The sequence below is a fragment of the Triticum dicoccoides genome, chromosome 5A (assembly GCF_002162155.2).
Source record: "Triticum dicoccoides isolate Atlit2015 ecotype Zavitan chromosome 5A, WEW_v2.0, whole genome shotgun sequence".
Classification (NCBI taxonomy): Eukaryota; Viridiplantae; Streptophyta; class Magnoliopsida; order Poales; family Poaceae; genus Triticum; species Triticum dicoccoides.
Window position 1 is genome coordinate 403,415,061 of NC_041388.1, and position 8,328 is coordinate 403,423,388.

General features: G+C 43.8%; 1 long non-coding RNA gene across 2 annotated transcripts; it reads left to right on the plus strand.

Annotated features, from left to right (window-relative positions):
* The first annotated feature begins 3,518 nt into the window (after positions 1–3,518).
* Positions 3,519–8,325, plus strand: LOC119301838. 2 transcript variants are annotated; one of them, XR_005147199.1, is made up of 8 exons: positions 3,519–4,046; positions 4,147–4,247; positions 4,335–4,399; positions 5,114–5,179; positions 6,586–6,634; positions 7,121–7,359; positions 8,066–8,156; positions 8,255–8,325. It is a non-coding gene; the product is annotated as an uncharacterized LOC119301838 (long non-coding RNA). The 2 variants fall into 2 exon arrangements; XR_005147201.1 differs by lacking the exon at positions 6,586–6,634.
* The last annotated feature ends 3 nt before the right edge of the window (positions 8,326–8,328 follow it).

Below are 8,328 nucleotides of genomic sequence, written 5' to 3' on the forward strand. Positions count from 1 at the left end.
AAGTATTTAGTAGCAAAGTTGTATGATAGTAACGGTAACAGTGGAAAAAGTAATAGTGATAGTATTGTAGTGATTGTAACAGTGACAACGGTAAAGTAAATAAGCGAAGAACAATATGTGAAAAGCTCGTAGGCATTGGATCGGTGATGGAGAATTATGCCGGATGCGGTTCATCATGTAACAGTCATAACATAGAGTGACACAGAACTAGCTCCAATTCATCAATGTAATGTAGGCATGTATTCTGAATATAGTCATACGTGCTTATGAAAAAGAACTTGCATGACATCTTTTGTCCTACCCTCCCGTGGCAGCGGGGTCCTAACGGAAACTAAGGGATATTAAGGCCTCCTTTTAATAGAGTACCGGGCCAAAGCATTAACACATAGTGAATACATGAACTCCTCAAACTACGGTCATCATCGGGAGTGGTCCCGATTATTGTCACTTTGGGGTTGCCGGATCATAACACATAGTAGGTGACTATAGACTTGCAAGATAGGATCAATAACTCACATATATTCATGAAAACATAATAGGTTCAGATCTGAAATCATGGCACTCGGTCCCTAGTGACAGGCATTAAGCATAGCAAAGTCATAGCAACATCAATCTCAGAACATAGTGGATACTAGGGATCAAACCCTAACAAAACTAACTCGATTACATGATAAATCTCATCCAACCCATCACCGTCCAGCAACCCTACGATGAAATTACACACGCACGGCGGTGAGCATCATGAAATTGGTGATGGAGGATGGTTGATGATGACGACGGCGATGGATTCCCCTCTCCGGAGCCCCGAACGGACTCCAGATCAGCCCTCCCAAGAGAGATTAGGGCTTGGCGGCGGCTCCATATCGTAAACATGATGAATCCTTCTCCCTGATTTTTTTCTCCCCGAACATGAATATATAGAGTTGGAGTTGAGGTCGGTGGAGCTCCAGGGGCCCCACAAGGCAGGGGGCGCGCCCTGGGGGGCATGCGTGCCTCCCACCCTCGTGGACAGGGTGTGGGCCCCCTGGCCTTGATTCTTTCACCAATATTTTTTTATTATTTCCAAAAATAATCTTCGTGAAGTTTCAGGTCATTCCGAGAACTTTTGTTTCTGCACAAAGATAACACCATGGCAATTCTGCTGAAAACAGCGTCAGTCCGGGTTAGTTCCATTCAGATCATGCAAGTTAGGGTCCAAAACAAGGGCTAAAGTGTTTTGGAAAAGTAGATACGACGGAGACGTATCAATGACTAGGGCGCGTTCCTCCGCGAGTTGGCAGGCATCGAGGATGATTTTGCCCTCTGCATCGCCTTGCAGCGGTCGCGAGGTGGACAAAGGCGATAGTTCCGTATCTGCTGCCTCGACTCCCATCCACCATCGTAGCGGCGACGCCGGAGTTGGCCCTTCCCACCTGTCCAGCAACCTCTGCCCCCTCTGCTTGCTACTCTAGAAGGGCAGCGATGGGTTTAGTGCCCACCAGCCGGTGGCACGGATGCGCAGGCCAGAATCGAAGGCACGCCCAGTCCATCGCGGGAGGCAGCGACAAGGGAGAGGGCGGTCACGTAGTCCTTCTGCAGCCATCGTGGGATGCCGGTGGTGCCTGACGAGGAGGAGCGGCTCCTCGCGTGGGTCTACCGTCGGCGGAGACAAACACCTGCTGGCTTTGGAGGAAGAACGCAAAGGCGTTCCGGCTGGGCCTGGAGCAGTCTGCGCGTGAGGTGGCGAAGGCAGTGGCGTGGGTGGCCATGCTCAAGCGGAAGTAGGACCGCATCATCCGGAAGATGAAGGGCTAGATCTTCCTCTCCTCTTCATCTGACAGCTACGACGACCCACCTTCAACCGCGTACGCCTACCCAAACGCCTATAGCAGCACCGATGTCCGGAAGGGCAAAAGGCCGAGGAAGTGGTAAAGCTCTATCGTCTCCCTCCTTTATTTGACGTATTTACTGTATATTTAAACCGGGATGTTGTTTATGTGGATTATGTGAAGTGTGGAGATCTTTTGGAGATCTATTGGTGATCTTTTGGTGATATGAATGTTGATTGTATGTGCATTTTCAAGTCTATTTGATGATCTACGTAGTTTTTATTCACTTTGCATGCTTTAGGATGGATATAAGGTACCGGATTTAGATACACGGTTGCTGTCTGCGGATGCGTCCGGATGCGCGCACGGACGTATGGGGTGTCGGATTTTTCAACAACGGTTGTAGATGCTATTAGTGGCCGTATTTTCGATATTGTCTTCACTATTAATGTCTCACAAATTTGGAAGGGTATTGAGTATAGATTGGTGTCATTACAAAATGGCTTATACTAGAAGGGTTGGGTGCGCTTTGCTGTGTTGTTGGCATTGAGGATTTTTTTATTAGTAAAAAGTTTGCACTCTCTGTTTCAAATATAAGGCGTATTTTTTGGAAATAGTCTAAGATCTTTAAGTTTAACCAAATGCATAGAAAAATATATCAATATTCATAATATCAAATCGATATCATTAATTCATCATGAAGTGGATTTTGATATTTTATTTATTTAATATTGTGGATGTTGATATTTTTGTCTATGAACTTGGTCAAAGTTAAAGATATTTGAGTTTTCAAAAAACTAATACACCTTATATTTTAGAACTAAGGGAATATTTCGTTTGGTGAGTGGGGGAGATGATGTAGTATGTTTTATCTTTATTTATGATGTGATGTTTTGATGGGCCTTCGCGGTGTCATTCTATGTTATCTGCTAATCAACCCATTTCTATGTGGGTAAATTTTCTGCGTCGGTGAGTGCATGTAATATATTGGTGCTACATTATCACATGTTGGTGCGTCTTATTTCTAGGTGGTGAGAGGGTGCATGGGATTTATATATTTTTATAGGCCGGTTGCTGCCGATTAATTTGAAAAATTATTGACCCGGTTAAAATGTGAACCAAATTCAACACTAAATATCTCTATCAAATGGGAGAGCTCCAAAATTAGAAAGCATAGTAAAATAAAAGAATTAAATGAGAGAACTCCTTAAGAAATTGTTGATCCAATCAAAATTAGATGGCCAAACTTCAAACTGATGACCTCAAATGATTGTGGGGGTATTAAAACTTAGGGAACATATTGTAATTATTAATTAAATTAATATATTTCATGGACGCAGCACAAGGTCACATGTTCGAGGCCCCTATGTGCCCCGTTATTTATTTATGTTTCTATCAAGAAATAAGAGATGAAGCCTCCTACATGTCTCCTTAGAGATCAACGACTCTCGGCCGTCGGATCGGTTTGCTTGATGCGTTTCTGGGCGTCGGATCAAGATCTGGATGAATCTGGGCCGTTGGATCTGAGATGAACACTGCTGGAATGAATAGTAATGGCAGCAAAATATAAATACCGTGCCCCCACTGGGGTATTTTGGTCATTTCGCGTATTGGGGGTATAAAAGGGGGTCGCTCCTATCCAGAGACCTAGTCGCCTCCTCCTCTCTCCCTCCCTCCCGTAGCCGCCTCCCTCCGTCCCATCCCGCACGCCTCCTCTCCTCCCACCCACATCGCCGCCGCTACCGCCGCCGCCTTCCTCCTCCCACACCCCCGCCTCCCTCTCCTCTTCCTCTCCCCTTAGCACCGCCCGCACCCGCGCCTCCCTCTCCTCCTCTCGCCCCTAGCACCGCCATCACTGCCTCCTTCCCCGCCGCTGCCCGACCTCCTCCCCTTGCGTTCTCCTCAATCCACCCAGTAGCTCAGGCAGCGGTCTGATCTGGCGACCCCTTCCTCCAACTCTCGCCGGACGTCACCCGGAGTGGAGAGGAGAGGCAGATCCCGCTGCCACCGGTGACCTCGCTCCCTCCCTCCTCAGATGGACGGAAGGGGCAACACCGCCTAAAACCCTAGCCCCGCCCCTCACCCACCCATGGATGGACGGATGGGGACGGGGTGATGACGGCGACAACTTCTTTACTGCCGCGGCGGCGGCGGCCCTCGACACCGATGAACGCTGGTTCTTCCTCCTCATCCACGACGCCCATCTCCGGCCATGGCGACCTCGGATCTCCGGCCCTAGTTGGTTCCCTCATGTCCTCCCTCCTCTTGTCTTCTCTATTTCTTCATCTCCCCTCCCTCTCGTTCATCCTATCTTTGATTTGTTTTGTTTTGTGTGCAGGTTGCTCAGATGTTGTTTCTGCTACTGCAGGTGGACGTGGTGAGCTCCATCCCATCTTTTTACCCTGCTGAAGCACATACTGATTATGTGGAGTTTTTCGAGTATGTTGAAGAAAAACACATCTGCTTTGGATATTCGGCCAAGCACCTAAGCATATGTGTCCCCTGACCTTTGTTTCAATTTTTTAGATTGCCAGCTATAAAGGTCAGGGAAGAATAGCACAACATGGATCCATAAACCCACTAATGGCAAGGTAAAAAAACATCTGGCGCTTTTGGTTTGCATTTGCAGCAGCACTGCTAGAATTCTACTGAAATAAATGTCTAAGCATCACCATCATGTATAAGTTGTGCATGCTAAAATAGTTGTATTCAATTTTGGAGACTTTTAGAGTATAGTGCTGCCGTTTCCATTTGGAAGACATCAATATAGTGTTTCCAATTCCAAGATTATATTTCTGGATCTAAGTAGCATATATTTCTAGCATCCTTCTGTGCTAAGAATTTTGGAGAAATCTAACTTTGAGAGAAATATAGTGTTTCCTATTTGTAAAACTATAGAGATTATAGAAGTATTGGATGCCAGAATATAGTGTTTCCAAGATTGCTTCGGCTAAAGCTTATAGATTGTTTTCTCTCAATGTTAGATTTGTTTATTGATGTCGTCCAAGTACTCATTTGATGTCACTTCCTGACTTTTGTAGAGTTTTATATCTTGGCAAAATACTTTGTAAAAGAAATGATAAGTAAATATGAGGTCTCGAAAGTTCTGTGTATTTTTAGAGCATGGAAACTAAATAAACACTTTGAGTCCATCATTTTGTGTTTGAAAGCTCTTCAGATTCCGTTTATTTGCTACCGTTGGCATTGGACATATTACTCATGCAGTGATACATATATGTGATGATTTCTGACTTGACTTATGCTATCTCCTTGGTCCTCTGCATGTTCTGGTTGTTGACAAGCAGGCAATGTGTGCCATGATGAGAGAAACCCAAGTGAGCATGGGAGTTTCCTCTTGGTGATGATAGCCAGTGAGGTTTCTCCACCTACACTATTGACAGATATTGATTATGCATGTGTGGATATGAAATAGATGACCTGCTATGATTTTACTTCCTGTTTTTTCCTTTGCTTTTCTGTTGTCATGCCGATATGTCAAGGTGTTCATGTGAACAGCTCCCATGATGTGGGTAAAAGGGCAGTTTGATTGAATTATGCTTGGTTAAAAGAAGTTCAGAATCTGCATCTCTAACTCTCCATCGATGATCAAGAAACCCATTCTTTGATGAATTTTTATTCACTTGCATGTGTTCCGGCATTATTATTATGAACCTATGACCAATATCTTTTTATGCTACTGTAGTGAGCATCATGCTAACTATTATGATGTTGTACTGAAGTGCTAATCATGTGAGTGAATATATATTAGTTGGTTTAAGCATCAATGAGTGTCATTTACCCCATAAATCTGCACATAATTTTCTCATGCTTCAAGTACCAAGAAGATAATTTCTTGCAAGATAAGGAAAAATGGTAAGCTTCTCCATTTGAATACCCATGCTTATTTTTCTTAGAAACGATGTTTGTGTATGTTATCATGTACTCCCTCCGTAAAAAATAGCCATAGATTAGTTTTACTCCATGGCTATGGTTTCATTGGTGAAATAAACATAAACATGGTATTTTACTGAAAAAGCATGGTATTTTAGCCTGGAGTTCTAAACCCTACAAATAAGCATGGTTATGGTTTGTTAGGTCAATCAATAGCGGAAAGTTTAGCCTGGAGCTCTACTTAGTAGAAAAATACAAAACTATTATTATTAATTGACGAAATCCCATATTCTGCTTGATCTGTGCTTGGCTCATGTATGTTGATTCTCTTGGGCTGCGCAGAGCAGGGGTGTTGTATCCGGGAGTCAATGTTACTTGCTTTCTTCCTTGTGCTTATCCAGCCCGAAGATACACTCACAGGCTGTTTGACCCTGTTTCAATTTGCCTTCTTCTTGACCAAATTGATTGTTGTTTCCCCTCCTAATCTCCGTGGATAAGTGGACCCCTTACTGCTAAATTTAGTTGCCTTCGCTTTCCCTTTAAGGTGTTGTGTCCCTTGGCGAATGCAGTAGCTTCATTTAGTATGGTTTGGTTTCTTACAAAGGTGAACTTCGCAAATCAGTTAAAATTGGTGATCGCTTCTGGAACATACGTATACACATTCACATTATAGGTTCATCTTTGACCCTTTTAAAGATGAAAATGCCATTTCCTTTGAGAATATCTTAAGACAACGGAATATCGTTGTCTATTTTGATGACAGAGAAATGATCTGATTGGACTATGGAAATCAGTGATAACAGGAGATAGTGAGATATCTCCTCTTCCTGCTGCCTGTGCTCCCTGCCTACTTCCTTACATGTGCTCCCTGCCTACTTCCTCTCAGGTCGACGCCACCGTGGCAGTGTTCTTTGGCACTCAGGTCAACATAGTAGGTATAAAATTACCCTCTCCCGCACTACCAAAATCCCCTCTCCATTATTCCTTGGCTTTCTCTGTTGGGTTAATTGTGAGTTAGTGTGTGATTTGATATATTATCGATTGTACAAGTGGATGCATTGGTTTGAGCGGGTAGCCGGTTTAGGTAGCCGAGAGCACTAACATACCTTCAAATTGGAAAATGTAATTTCGTTTTGTACGCAATGATCTATTATTTTCATTGTTTCAATCGTGTGACTCTACACATGTATCCTCACAATTAGTGGAGCCTAAAAGAATATAGCGGCCGCTCGATCTAAGCTGCTCTATCTGATTGTATTTTAGTAAGACGCTGCAATTTTATAGACCATGTAAATTGATTGCTTTAGGAATGTGAGATTGTACCCTTAATTTGTACATCCATGTTCTTGCACAGTTTCAAGATTTTGGTCTTTCATGCATGTGTTGTCAATTTTTCTAAAGTAAGATATATGTTTCTGCAGGGTTGTCCTTGTCATTGATAGCATCGGTTAACATAGCGGCAGGGGTCGCGGTCGCCCGAGGAGCACAACCACACGGGGCTGGTCATGCCGCTGCCAAAGAAGAGCGGAGGAGGTCGATACAGGGTCGAGGGGCACGGGCGAGGTTCATGCCGCACGGGGGCACGCGCCTCCAGCGAGAGAAGTCTTCTACTGTTCCCGTGCCGCCAGGCACCCCTCATCGCCGCCCTACTTGTCCTCCGGTGAGCCCTTATCCTCTCTTTTTCCTCCGCCAGCTCTCTTCTCGTACTAACTTCCCCTCCTCTAATCTGTCTATTTTTAGTGTTCCTTTATGCTCATTTTTAGTTTCTCTCTTTTTGCTTTAATTTGTTGTATGGGATCAATGGATACTTCTTAGCAAATGATCAATTGATTATTTTCTTATGACATACTATTTTTTACATGGAACTAAAAAGAACATTGGTATTCTGAGAAAATAAGATTAATGAAGTCATATATTTTGTTTAAATCAAGTAAGGTAGCATACATGTAGCTTTACTTGCTATTTTTGCATCATGGATGCTGAAACCTGATGCCATGTACATCAGTGTAAGTGTGTTGCCATGACAAGCAGATGATGTGTGTCATGATGAGAGAAACGCAAGTAATGGTTGCGTTAGTGTTGCATATATATCACTGATTGTGTGTATCTACTGCTCGGTTGATTAAATAATTAGTGGCTCACTAATTAAATAAACCTGGATGCTAGAATGAATTTGTGGCTCCCTAATTAAACAACCCAGGATGAATCTTTCTACAATGGAGCTAATTAAACAAACTAGGATAATAAAATTAATTAGTGGTTCACTACTTAACCAAGCCAGGAGGCTAAAACTTGCTATAATGGATTCTTGAATTGCTAACTTATATATGGCTCATGTCAATTGAGGATTGCATATATTCAAGCAGGTCGTCGGTGCTCTGTTGGTTGATGGATTTTTCTTATCTGCCAGCAGACCGCACTGGAGGCTGCCGCCATATCTGAGGACATCGTGATGAGGTGAGCCTCCTTCTGCCAGTGCGGCTCCCCTTTGTGGTGCCGATTCGTCTTACCCTCTCTCTCTCTCACTGATGCTCCTTCCATCTCCTGTCGTGCAGGTTGCCGCTTTGGCCATAGCAGAGGGGATCCGGCCGGCACGCCGCGTCTCCCATAAACATGCCTAATTTTATAT